The following is a 14,927-nucleotide window of genomic DNA, read 5'->3' on the forward strand; positions in this document are numbered from 1 at the left end:
TGTGTGAAAGCATAGTCTTAGAGACACATTTGTGTATCCAATTGGATTACAGATGATTGCTGCATGCACTGTCAAGGTTAAATAATTTGTATTGGATTTTCTGAGGTTTGATTCCTACTCAGTTGGTCTTTGGTGTGTATTCTGCACTGTTTTCATTTCAATTAAACAGGACAGACTTGGGGGGAAATATCGGCTTAAGTTGTTCTGTACAAAGTGAAAACCAGTATACAATTAATGAATTAATAGTGATGTTTAGTGTTTTACAAGTTGAATGAACTACACAAGCAGATCAAGAATTGTAATCCGGATGTTGACATGGGTTTGACACGGTACTGTACTGCAGGTCTTCAGAATAAAGAGGCCTCTATAAGTGATAAGCTAATTTGGCACTGGTGTCAAATCATTCCTTTGGATTTTGGGAGATACATACTGAGTTTACGAGATCTTTCTGTCTAATTAGAATGAAAATGTGTCTTAGTCCTTACTTTGAGTTAAAGCTATTCAAAGGAAGGGCAGTAATGACTTTAAACTGACATCTGGAACAGTGTCCGTGTCTGCTTTAGTGCTTTGGAGCACCGCTGGTTGGAAGTTCCCTTGTTTTGTCTGTTTTTTTATGTTGTCTTCAAATTAATGTGTGTTTAGCTATTTCCGAGCTTTAATTTCACTCTTAACCTTTTTTTATATTTGTTCACTAACTTGCACCATGTACACAATTTGACACTCAAAGCAACACCTATTTATTTATTTATTTAGGAAACAGAAAATGTCACAGAAAGATAACAGGGGACAGCATGGGAAAATAAAATAATTTAATGAAAAATAGTAATTCATTATTTAAAAAAAAAAGCCAAAAGGAGAAGGTGAAAAGAACTATAGGTTACTTACGTAACCCCAGTGCTAAGAGTAACATGAAGTGAGATGTCTCACTATGGGATGCGCCTCATCGCGGAGCAAACAGAAGCATCAATCTCATTACGCCAATCCTGATTGGCTGGTGATCTTGACGTTAGCGTCAGGGAATTCACCCCCTATAAGTAGCTTGCGCCACGACGCATGCGTCATTCAAAATAAGCACCTCTTCTCGCTTCACCATAGCAAGGAGGGCCGTCTGGTGAGACATCTCACTTCATGTTACGTAAGTAACCTATAGTTCTCATTCATAACACTCCGTTCGATGTCTCACTATGGGAAATTGTAGCTCCCGTATTGCCAGACGAGCTTATCTCGAAAATCACCAAACCGACCAGAACAGGTAGAGCTCCAACTCAACCAGGTGCCCAGCACTGCTTGAGTCAAAACTGAGAGTAGAACGTCCAGACTGTTAAAAGGCGGACAAAAGTGAGCGGCGAGGACCAGCTCGCCGCTTGCACCAATGTCTTGGATGGGAGACATCCTGGACGGAGCCCAGGATGCAGCCAGACCCTGAGTCAAGAGTGCTCGCGAACCCGAAGGTGCCTGCGAGCTCTGACTCGTACGGGCCCCACAGCAATTGCTTCCACAAACAGTGGGAGAGCCGTTGCTTAGTAACAGGCTTGCCCTTGTAAGGGATAGCCCAGGACACAGGGGGCTTGGTCCTTATGACAAAGCACCCCCGATTATGGTACCACTCACGGGCCAGGCCCATAGAGCCAATCGCTCTGGGTGTGAAATATCGCCCCCCCCCGCTTGGGACAGTATGTCCCTGCGTAGTGGGAGCTGCCATGGCTGCCCGCACAGCAGCTGATATATCTCCGCTAGCCAGTACATAGCTGGCCAGTGTGGAGCTATCAGAATAAGTGTGTGGCGTTGCTCTCTCACTCTGGCCAGAGTTGGAGGTATCAGAGCCAGGGGTGGAAACGCGTACAGAAGGCCTTGGGGCCAATCGTGCGCGAGTGCATCCATGCCTAACGGTGCATTCAGATCCCGCATCGAAAAGAACAGCTGACACTGAGCGTTGTCTTTCGAAGCGAACAGATCCACCGCGGCTCTGCCGTAACGCACCCACAGCTGGCTCACAATCCTTGGATGTAGAGTCCAGTCTGCATAAAGTGGTGTACCTCTGGACAATAGATCTGCCCCGAGGTTCATCACTCCCGGTACGTGCGTCGCTCTCAGAGAGAGGAGACGCCTACCGCTCCATAGGATACGTTTGCGCGCCAGTGTGTGTGACTGGAGAGAACGCAAACCCCCTTGGCGGTTAATATACGATATTGTGGTCGTATTTTCTGTCCTCACGAGGACGTGATGTCCCCTGAGGAAAGGCAGAAAGTGTCTTACGGCCCGTCCACACAGCGGCGTGCGTTGACGCTTCCCCATTCACTTTGAATGGGGTGACGTCACTTTTAGCCGAAATGCATCGTGGGAAGCGACGTGGAGCAAAAGCAATGTTCAACTTTTGACGCCTCGGCGAGGCGAATCGAATCATATGCCAGTACAAGCTCTAGCCAATCAAACCGCTGCTTGTGTGTCAGGGGCGGGAGATTCATGTGATTGGTTGTTGGTCGAGTTTCAGACACGCCCGCCGGCAAGCGTCAGCGCACGCCGCTGTGTGGACGGGCCGTTAGGGTGAGAAACACAGCTAAAAGCTCCAGGTAATTTATGCGCCCGCTGGAGGTCTCTGCTCCAGAGACCCCTCACCGGGCGACCTTCATAAATACCTCCCCAACCTGTCAGACATGCGTCCGTGGTGACCACTTTCCGTGAAAGGACAGCACCCATGGGCACACCCCGTACTAGAAAAGTCGGGTGCAGCCAGTGGCGCAGTGCCATTACGCATTTCACAGTAACCATCACGGCCAGTCCACACAGCGGCGTGCGCTGACGCTTGCCGGTGGGCGTGTCTGAAACTCGACCAACAACCAATCACATGAATCTCCCGCCCCTGACACACAAGCAGCGGTTTGATTGACTAGAGCTTGTACTGGCATATGATTCGATTCGCTGACGCCTCACCGAGGCGTCAAAAGTTGAACATTGCTCAACTTTTGCAGCGAGCCACGCCAGCTACGCTCAACGTCACTTCCCACGATGCATTTCGGCTAAAAGTGACGTCACCCCATTCAAAGTGAATGGGGAAGCGTCAACGCACGCCGCTGTGTGGACGGGCCGTCACTCTCTGCGCGCCATGACGCGCAGGGTTTAGTTTTAGGGCGGCCACCCAGCGCTGAAACTCCCTCATGTGTAAGCGTCCCAGTCGTACGACCAGGACGGCTGACGCCATGAGCCCCCAGCAAGCATGATCTGAAGAGAACATGTTTGCGCAGCTGGAAAAGAGCAAGACAAGCTCTGAAAGCTTTCACTCTTTCCGCTGACAAGCGAGCTGAAAAGGGCACCGAGTTCAGGCGTAAACCCAGGAAGAGTATAGTCTGCGCGGGGCACAACATGCTCTTCTCTGTGTTTATTATGAAACCCAGGTTGAGCAGGTGCTTAACGAGGACATTTGTCTGCGTAACAGCCTCCTGCTCCGACTGTGCGAGAAGCAGCCAGTCGTCCAGGTATACATCGCCAGGCGAATGCCCCGTTGTCTCAACGGGGCATTCGCGGCTTCCGTACACCGTACAGCAGACAGACCAAAGGGGAGTACTCTGTATTCATAACAGGTCCCCTGAAATGCGAATCTCAGATATTTCCTGTGTGGGTAATATACTGGGATGTGAAAATGCGCATCTTTCAGGTCGACTGATGTAAACCAGTCATTTTGTCGCACGAGCCGCAGCAGAGATGTGTGAGTGAGCATTCTGAACTTATATCTTTTTAGATATTTGTTCAGAGCCCTTAAATCAAGTATTGGCCGAATTCCGTTCCCTCCCCGTTTGGGAACGAGGAAGTACTTGGAATAGAAGCCGCCCTGACTCTGCTCGGCGGGTACAATAGATATAGCCCTTTTTTCTAGGAGTGAGAGAATCTCTTTCTCCAGAATGAGGGCTGACTCTCCTCGGGCCTGCGAGTGCAGAATGCCCGAGAAGCGAGGAGGGGTGACAGCGAATTGGAGTCTGTAGCCCCGTGTTACTGTCTTGAAAACCCAAGCAGATGATGTGAGCATTTTCCACTGCGTGCTCTTTAGAGCCAGTGAAGATGTCACATCTCCTCCTCTATGAGTCTCTATTTGTTGTGTTATGGGGCCCTCTAGTGTCTGAACACAGTGGTGCCCCTTATCGACAATCCCCACCGACACTGCGCATGCGCGTGACGGTGGTGCGCTTAAAGCCCCAGCCAGCACTGCGCATGCGCGTGGCGGTGGTGCCTTTACAGACCCGTCAGAAATCCGCCTTTTGAGAGATGCCGTAGCTGCTCTCAGAAGGGGAACAATTGACGGGCTGTTTATTGGCTTCATTGATTTTCTTTTCATTTTTTTGAGCTGCGCCCTCGGCCTGAAGCCTGGATGCGTCAGCGGCAAATGTTTTATGACAGAAGAATCAACCAATGTGTGACATGTGTTTGTGCGGACTTGAGGATGGTGTTTAGGCATCTCTCGAGGCGGCGAGAACACATTCAGAGCTGGGGAATGAACTTCCAGCTCTGTCACGGAGGGGAGAAGGAGGGGCTGTCACGCCGCTCGCTTCTTCTTCCTCGACTGCTGGCCGAAATTCTGGGTTGGCTGAGCCTGAGCTGCAGCCGGAACCGGAGAATTTCTAGGCCAGCTTGCCCTTGTCTCCAGCCTGGGCTGGGGACTCGGGGCGGGCTGCGACCTCTGCGTCTTTGGTGCTTTAAACCGAGCAGAGTTTGAGGCAGCTTGGGTAAAGCACTGCTGCTGTGAAAGCAGCGGCTGGACCCTTCGAGGGAGGCAGAGGTGGAGTGCCTCGTCCTCCCTCTTCTTTGTCTCACACCTCCTTTGCATGGAGGCGAGAGCGGAGCCGAAAATTCCCTCGGGAACGATGGGCATATCCAGCACATCCTCCTTTTCCCGGTCTGGGAGGGTGGTGAGGTTGAGCCATCTCGCTCTTTCCTGCACCACCATGATCCCCATTACCTTGCCCGTGGCCTGGACAGCGCAGCGTTGGACACGGAGACAAATGTCCGTGACCGCTGCCACCTCGTCCAGAGTGGCTGCCCCCGGGTTACCCGACAGGTCCTCGCAGAGCTCCGATTGGTAGGCGGTTAGCAGCGAGGACACATTCAGGGCCCTGGTGGACAATGCTGCAGCTTTATAGGATTTTTCAGTCATTGCTGACTGAAAACGGTCCGTCTTTGCTGGCAGCGTGGGGTTCCTGCTTGGTGACGGGCCCACCCGTGGTAGAAGGTGGGCCGCTACCAGCGGTTCCATGGGCGGCATGCGGAGCAGGCCGAGCTTCTCCATTCCGTCGCAGTCTAGGGAGGAGGCACCCTGGATTGGGACCTTGTTGCTGAAGGGCCGGTCTCTCCACAAGACCGACACTTCATCCAACATCTCCGGGAAGACTGGAAGGAGTTGCCTCCTTTTCCCCGCTGCTTGGGGAAGATGTTTTCCCTCGTAGCGGGACCCGGAGGTCTCCTTGGCCATTTCGGGCCACGGACGTTGAGTCTGGCCGCAGCGCGTTTACACACGGCCTGCAGGTCCATGCTCAGACCGTGCGAAGCTGGTGTGCTATCGCCCGGGAGAGCCGCTCTCGCCTCAGGCTTTGCAGCCTGAGCCGGTGACATGAAGGTGTCCTCTTCCTGTTCATCTGACTCGGACAGGAGGAACGCCAAGATGTCTTGTCGTCACCGGCAGGGCCGTATCCAGGATTTTCTAAATACCGAGGTCCAAACATGTTAGGGGGGTTCGGGGGATACCCCCAAGATTTTTGGGATTTTCATGATCTAGTTAGGTGCTTTTTAAGTCCTGTGGGGGGTCACACATTGGATAATATATTGATTTCAAACCATGTCAGTGGATGCAGCATAAATTATTTTTGAAAGTGTAATACATAAGAATCAGTTGATTGTTACTATTAATGATCTGGACATGCAGAAGGACCTGCACCCTCTCTTCCATCTTCTTTAGTCTCTCTGTCTTCTTCCTGTTCATTACTCTCTCTGTCCTCTACTCTTTCTCTTTGTTCAATCTCTCCCTCGTTGTTCACGTTTTGCTCCTCCTCACTTGTCGCTCCTGCCAGTGAATTAAAAGCAATTCAGCCATTTAAACTGTGGGTTTTCTCTGGAAGTTTTTCCTTGTACGATGTGAGGGTCTAAGGACAGAGGGTGTCGTATTGTCATACTGATATTCGGTACAAACTGTGAAGTCCACTGAGACAAATATAACATTTGTGTTATTGGGCTATATAAATAAACATTGATTGATTGATTTAGTTCATTTAACTTGTTTGTTTGCATTTTTTTTTTAAATCTGTTTTGTTTGATTCTCAAAAGAGAACAAAGATGTAAGAAAATGGTGTTTTATTATGAAATCATAACTGCAATAGATGTATGTTGTTTTAAAATTATGCCTATTGTAAATGAAGACTATTGTTATAGATAAATAGATAGATAGATAGATGGGGTTATTAAGCCTGCATTCTTTTGTGTGAATGTACCTGCAGTTCTTCCCTGACTTCCATCACTTTCTCTTTCTCTCTCTCTGCCTGTCCTGTCTCTTCCTTACCAAAGCTGAGCTTCGACTGACGTAGTCTTTTCATTATATCTGAGTCAGTGTAAAAAGAAAACAATACAATGTTATATCTTCAATGTTTTACTCAAATTGAAATGAAAGAAAATCATTACAACGTTTGTTAAAATGTAATCCTTCTGACATTGGATGAATGTAATTAACTTTAGCTCTCTAGCTAGTTTATTCACGCAATTTCAACCAAAGTATAGCATATAGCTGCAATATCAGTTAGTGTTGTCGGACGTCCACTGACTAACGTAGAGCGTTCACACAGTATCTGCTGGTCATATGATGTCCTGATGAACAGAAACACAAGCAGCCCGCGGGACTCAGATCTCTAAATACCTCATCAATCCTCCGCCGCTCCGGTTCAAGTCCGGGCTGCGGTGGTTTGTTGATACATGTCGTCTTCTTCTGTTTGCTTTAATCGAGGCTACGTAGTTATGCAGCGCCCCGATCGTCAGTAAATGGAAGTACTACAAAGAACCCCGTTTAGTGCAATTATTTCACAAGTTTTGTTATACACAGCTTGGAAAATATTACCGAGGTCCGGACCTCGGTGACCTCAATGGTAGATACGGCCATGGTCACCGGGTCCCGGCCTGCCAGGGCGCGGGATTCCGGTTCTATAGCCATCGCAGATAATGAGCCCCAGACCGACACGGAGAGGGGTTCATTCTCTGTGGCGGACGCCCCTGTGTCTTGACTGCCGGCCGGCGGGTCCGTGAACATGGGGGGGTCCTGTTCCGACAGGCTAGCTTGTCGTGCTAACCGTCGGCGGAGGCTCTTGTCGATAGCGCCTCGGGCGTGTTCCAGCCCGAGGCAGGACGAACAGACCTGGTGTGTGTCTGTGCCCGAGATCTTCAACCCGCAGCCGCAGAGTCGAGCCACCGAGTCCCTGACTCCTCTGGTGTGCGGGAGAGGGGCGTCCATCTTGTTCGCCTCGTGGCGTGGAGAGGGCCCGCTCTCGACAGGTGGGATGGGAGACAAGATATTACCACCTTGTCCTTAATACGGAGAAAAGGACGGTGTGGGTCTTTTATTCCCGGAGAATACTGACTGGTGTGGCAATATGCTCCTCTAATCCTTTCTTCCTCCGTGGAGAAGAGAAAAGAAAAAACATCCTCGCTACCGTGGTGTCGGACTGTCGGTAGAGAGGGAGTGAGCTAGCAACAGGTGTGCTGCTAGCTTGAAAAATCGGACCTACCTTACTTTCTCGGGTAAGAGAAGGGCAAGGTCGATTTTAAATACTAACAGCGTTAGTACTACCGTCTTCCTGCGAAGCAGAAGGAGTAGCCGACCGAAATGGGTATCTTGGGTTCAGTCTGTGGACAGTGAAGCTTGCCCGGCTACTGTAGAGATGTGCTCTGAAGCGAGAAGAGGTGTTTGAATGACGCATGCGTCGTGGCAGCATGGTGTCCCATATTTCAAAAATCTGTTGATCTTCACACCATCCCCACCCTCTGGAAAAAATCAATAATAAAACCTATCCCCAAAAAACCTTGTCCAAAGGTAAACAATGATTTTAGGCCTGTTGCATTGACATCCATTGTCATGAAATGTTTTGAGAGGATCATGGTGCCGCTGCTAAAGATGGAGGTTGATGTACATTTAGACCCTTTTCAGTTTCCTTCAAGCAAGGGCGTGGCACAGACGATGCTCTAAATAGCATCACACACCTGGTCACTAAACACCTGGAAGACCCTAAGGCATATGTACGCCTACTGTTTGTGGATTTCAGCTCGGCTTTTAACACACTGCAGCCTCACATCTTGCTTCAAAAACTGATAAAGATCAATATAAATCCTTTTATCTTGAAATGATATTTTTCGTTTTTAACCAATCGCACTCAGCAAGTCAGGGTCAACAATGCCCTCTCAGAGCCCCGAACCATCAGTACAGGAGCCCCCCAGGGTTGTGTGAGCTCCCCGGTCCTCTTCACACTGTACACAAACGACTGTACAAGAGCCCACCCGGAGAATTATATCATCACATTCTCAGATGATACAGCTATCCTTGGCTTAATGCACAAGGGCAGCAGTTCATCGGCTTATCACTCTGAAATAGAGAGATTTGTGCAGTGGTGTGATTCTAGCCATCTAGTGCTGAATGTGAAGAAGACTGAGGAGATGGTGTGGGACCCAAAGGCAGTGGGTGACCTTAGCCCGGTGGTTATCCACAATGAACCCATAACTCAGGTCAGCTCCTATAAGTACCTTGGTGTCCATCTGGATAATACATTCAGCTGAAAGGCGCATGTTCAAGGTCTGTGCTCTAGACTTCAACAGCGATTGTACTTTCTGCGTTGACTCCGGGCTTTCGGAGTCGACCAGAAGTTCATGTTACTGTTCTATCATGCAGTGTTGGAGAGCATCATTAGGTATGGTATCACTGCCTGGTACGGTAACTTGACAGTGCAGTCAAAGTCACAGATCGCTCGCCTGGTACAGACGGCTATGAAAATTATGGGGGTTAAAAAACACCCATCTCTCCAAAACATATATGAGCAGTCCATTATCAGACAGGCAAACAAAATAATGTCTGATCCCACCCACATACTCCACCCATAATTCCAGCTCCTACCTTCTGGTAGAAGATTCAGGGTTCCCAAGAGCAGGCTGAACCGCTATAAGCACTCATTCCTACCAATGTCCGTTAAACTTCTTAACATTCACAGGAAATGAAATGTAGTCAAAAGTCAAATGTAATGAAATGTACTTTTTAAATGTTGGCCATAAGGGTTGTGCAATAGGTCGCCATTGTCAGTATGATATGTGTAATGTATGTCTCTTAAATGTCCACTATGTTTGTATATTATGTACATGTATGTGGAACTGCTGGACGGAGCCCAGAACAAATTTCCTTACGGGGACAATAAAGTATATCGTATCGTATCGTATCGTATCGTACTTATAGGGGGTGAATTCCCTGATGCTGACGTCAAGATCACCAGCCAATCAGGATTGGCGTAATGAGATTGATGCTTCTGTTTGCTCCGCGATGAGGCGCATCCCATAGTGAGACATCGAACGGAGTGTTATGAATGAGAACAGGTTTCGTTTAGTATTGTTTCAAATTTCTGTTTATATAATACACAAGTACACACTAATACACAAACATGGCTCATGCCTAAATGTACTTGTTATATTTATTTATATGTATTACACTCTTAACCTAATGTGGAACATTGTGGGCAAGGTGTTGTTCATTAGGTAGCCACCAGCCGTTTTGCTCCCAGCTGTGAGAGTCATGGACAGTTTGATGCTAATGACCCTGACCCTGCATGATGCTGTTCTGCATGTATTTTCTGCCAGGTGTTCCAACTGTGCTTATAATTCCAGTAAAGCATGACAATTGCAATACATGTACTGGTTTTCTTTTTCAATATGAAATCATAAAGCTCTTTTATTATTCTCACAATTCCTGTTGAGACAATTCTTCATTGTGATTTTGAGTGTGTATCTGTATGTATGATGATAGGAGTATTTTATGTTAATGGTGTATCATCCCAGGTGGGAATGACCCATTTAAAGGTCTGTAATACATCCTACAGGGGGAGACCTTTAAACTGCTCAGTGGCTACATTTTAAACTCACCTCTACCACAAATGGCATCTGTAGTTGTCAAGGGATTCATGGAAAGAGTAGCACAATTGATTAAAACAACAAAAAACAAAGAATTACAATTTAGTTTAAAAATACATTTCTAATGAGTAAAGTTGAGAACACCCATATTGGGATTGTATGAAACGTTGGTCTAAAAGTAAAGAATACACTGTCAAAATATGTAGCTAAAGGATGAAAGGTTGACATTTAGCTACATTAATAAATAGCTGAAAAAGTTAGCTAAAAGGAATGGAAAATTGTGGAAATAGTTAGCAAAAACTATAAATGGTTAAAGATAGTTGTTAAAAAGAACCAATATAATAATATTGGCTAAAAGGATGGCTTAAATAGTTAGTGAAAAGGATAAAAGGTTCAAACATTATGTGTCATTATTGGTCAAAATGTGAATATCAGATAATGGATACATCAATCAATCAATCAATCAATCAATCAATCAATCAATCAATCAATCAATCAATCAATCAATCAATCAATCAATCAATCAATGTTTATTTATATAGCCCAATATCACAAATGTTACATTTTTCTCAGTGGACTTCACAGTTTGTACAGAATATCAGAATGACAATATGACACCCTCTGTCCTTAGACCCTCACATCGTACAAGGATAAACTTCCGGAGAAAACCCACAGTTTAAAGGGAAAAATGGGAGAAACCTCAGGGAGAGCAACAGAGGAGTGATCCCTCTCCCAGGACGGACAGACGTGCAATAGATGCCGTGTGTAAATTGAAAAGACAATACATTTGCAACATAGGTAGTCCAAATGTTTGGAAATGCATTGTGTGTATAATAGGAAGATTAATCTACGAGGATATCCATCCAGGACTTATGATCCATGACTGATTTTTGCAATGTTACGTAGATGGAAGTAGGCGGTCCTTGAAATTGATTTTATGTGGGCGTTAAAGGATAAATCCTGATCAAATATAACACCAAGATTCCTTACAGTCTCACTGGAGGCCAAATTAATGCCATCCATAGTTAGTATATCATTAGATAATTTGTTTCGTAGATTCTTCGGGCCAAGTACAATAACTTCAGTTTTGGTCATGTTTAACATCAAAAAGTTTAAGGTCATCCACGTTTTTAAGTCCTTAAGGCAGTCTTGAATTTTATTTAGATGTTTAATTTCATCAGGCTTGATTGATAAATATAGTTGAGTATCATCCGCATAACAATGAAAATGTACAGAATGATTCCTTATAATATTGCCTAACGGAGGCATATATAATGTGAACAAAATAGGTCCGAGCACTGAGCCCTGTGGCACTCCATGGCTAACTTTGGTTTGCGTGGAAGATTCATCGTTGACATGTACAAACTGAGAGCGTTCAGATAGATAGGACCTAAACCAGCCTAAAGCAGTTCCCTGTATGCCAACTAAGTGCTCTAGTCTTTGCAATAAGATATCATGGTCGATAGTATCATATGCAGCACTGAGATCGAGCAAAACAAGATTTGGAGACAAGTCCCTTGTCTGAGGCTATTAGAATGTCATTTGTGACTTTAACCAGAGCTGTCTCTGTGCTATGATGTGTTCTAAAGCCAGACTGAAAATCTTCAAATAAATCATTGTTTTTTAAGTAATCACACAACTGTTTTGCGACTGTTTTCTCTAAGAAGCGGTTTTATCACTGCTACTTTGAATGATTGTGGAACATAGCCTGATAATAAAGACATATTCATAATATTTAATAAGGAAGTACTAATTATTGGAAAAACTTCCTTCAACAGCTTAGTTGGAATTGGGTCTAACATGCACGTTGATGGTTTAGAAGAGAGAATCATTGAATTTAATTGTTCAATGTTTATGGCTGAAAAGCATTCTAGTTTACTATCTAGTGTAATATTAGAACTTACGTTTCCGGGAGCTGTTGATAACACTATACTGGTCAAAGGCAAGAGGTCATTAATTTTGTTTCTAAGAGTAACAATTTTATCGTTAAAAAAGCACATACAATCATTACTACTACTGAGTGCTATGGGAATGCTCAATCGAGCTATGGCTCTCTGTCAGCCTGGCTACAGTGCTGAAAAGAAATCTTGCATTATTCTTATTCTCATCTATTAATGAAGAGTAGTAGGCTGCTCTCGCTTTACACAGTGCTTTCTTATATTCATTGAGAATAATATGCAAAATTAAATGAGATTCTTCAAGTTTAGTGGAACGCCATATCCTTTCAAGTTGTCTCGACTTTTGCTTTATTTTGCGGGTTTCGGCATTATGCCATGGAGCTAATCTATGTTGTTTTATTTTCTTTTTTTTCAAGGGAGCAACAGAGTCTAATTTTAGCGCATCTGTAGCACTATCAACAACATGATCAATTTGGGGTGGTGTACATTTTGTATAAGTTTCCTCCCTTACATGCAGACATGCTATCGAGTTAAGTATTGGTCGAATCTCTTCCTTACATTTGGCTATAGCACTAACAGATAGGTTTCTGCTGCAGGAGCTTTTGACTAATGCTTTGTAGTCTAGTAACAGTACTTCAAAAGTTACTAAGAAATGGTCGGATAAAGCAGGATTATACGGTTCGACTAATAGTTGCTCAATTTCAATACCATAAGTCAGAACAAGGTCGAGAGTGTGATTATAGCAGTGGGTTGGTTTATTTACACTCTGACGAAAACCAACAGAATCTAATATAGAGTTAAATGCAACAGTAATACATGCATACATGTTTTCAATAATCTTTAAGTAATGGAAAACAGTTAAAATATGTTAAATTAGAGACCTCTTGAAACAGATACAAGCTGTAAGTAGGTCAATAACATCCTCTCAAGCTCTTGGGAGGGTTGAAGTGGCCACAACATTTAGTTAGACAGCTTTTCAGTGTACAGACTAATACAAATGGGAGGACTGAAACAATATTTATCTTCCACACATATAGAGACAAGAAAGGCACACGCAGGCCCATCCAGAAAACTTGACATACATTATACCCTGACATATGTATTACCTTTAAGCCTCTGTAAGGTACCATGTGACTCATGATTTATTACAATCACCTGCTGTATGTCTCTGTATTTGGTCGCATGCAAAATTGCCTCTGCGTGCATTGGCTAATAAAATGTGAAGCATGTGTCTAACAATTAGGTATATGCGTGTTGTTTGCTGGGGAAAAGACGGAGAATGATGAAAGTCATTACTTTATGCCAATTAAATACATTACATTTATTGATGTTTAAAAATAATCTTGTTGCTTCAAATAAACGGAGGCACAAAATGTATGGATGTGTGCATGCAGGTGTGTTTGCAGTTTACCCAAACAAGCTTTCTGAATTCACAATGAAATTATGATTTTGATGACATACTGTATCATACACTCAATGTATTGCAACCTACTTTTAAAATTATTAACAAATATCATGTCAAAATTCTCCTGTACATTTAGCAAAAATAAGATTTCCTTTCTCAAGACATAATACATTAATGTGATTTACAAGTGGGTCCTTCATGTAACAAAACAAACAAACAATTGAGTGCACATGATTCATCCCTTGAAGGTATAAAGAATTGATGACATGTGGTGATATATTTAGAATATAATATCCTGTAATAATTTGCTAAAGGAGGGGAAAAAGGCAGAAATCTACGAGCACTATTCTTCTTTATAAATGCTGTTGTGCTAAAATAATTCTTAAAAAAATCGGACTTTTGTGGATCTGGACAGGGCAGAGACTTGCTAACACACATTTACGAATACATTACAGTTCATTATACTGTGCTCTCCTTCTATATAACATTTCATACACGTGTGAGTCTGTGTACATATTATGTGTGGTAAATTGAATTTAACATACCCCTGCCTGTTCACTTGTGTGGTCTAAGGATAAGAGAATCTACATTTCATTTCAATAAGCCTTGTTCTTGCTCAGCTATTCAGGGTCTCTTACAAGGGTCTGATTCAATTATTCTTTTTGTTTACAACAGGAGGCAAACATTTTCATGGTGAATGGTTTGCCTAAGTAGATTACCATCTCAAATAATTCAATTTCCGTTAATTTGATTGATTTCATACCAAGGGAGAAAGAAATCTTAATTTAAAACCATTGCATTTCTAATTAAACATTAACTGAGAAAGAGGCCTTGGTGAAAATATTTTACCACTTTCCCTACTAATTTAAATAAAAAATACAGATGGCTGCCCTCTTAAATGGCACCACCAGTAGTCTGCTCATAGGGAACATTTTCAAAATAAACTACTTAACCTCTTGCAAGCTGCATGACCATTCCTTGCATGATACGCAGAGTGAGCATACACTACCGTACACATAACACGGGGGGAACTATGCATGGCATTACTACAGAGTATCCAAATGAAGCAGTTCAGTCATCGGATCCATTCCCATCCATTATTCATCCTGCTTGTGGAGACAGAGACGCTGGGCTTCTCTTCTCAGAGAGACCCAGGAACCCAATCTATTCTCATGAGCAAAGGAATCCCATGCAGACAAGTGGTGAATCACCAGAGAGTGAAAACAAAAGTTGGGAGTAGTGTGGGATGTTGTGGCTGCACATTAACTTATATGTAACATCAGGCGTACTGTAAATCGAATTATTACAAATCCAAGAAAAATATAAAATGTGAAAATATAACATAGTGAGCACATATCCACCAGGTGCAGACTGATGAACCAATGATATGCTGTCGGAAAATAAAGCAGACCGGCCTAAGCTGTGAGCAGAAAACACCTTGTGGAGACGTAGTGTGAGTGGCAGGCAGAACTGGCAAGCTGCCACAGATAATAACA

Source organism: Pseudochaenichthys georgianus, chromosome 13 (genome assembly GCF_902827115.2).
Source record: "Pseudochaenichthys georgianus chromosome 13, fPseGeo1.2, whole genome shotgun sequence".
NCBI classification, from domain to species: domain Eukaryota; kingdom Metazoa; phylum Chordata; class Actinopteri; order Perciformes; family Channichthyidae; genus Pseudochaenichthys; species Pseudochaenichthys georgianus.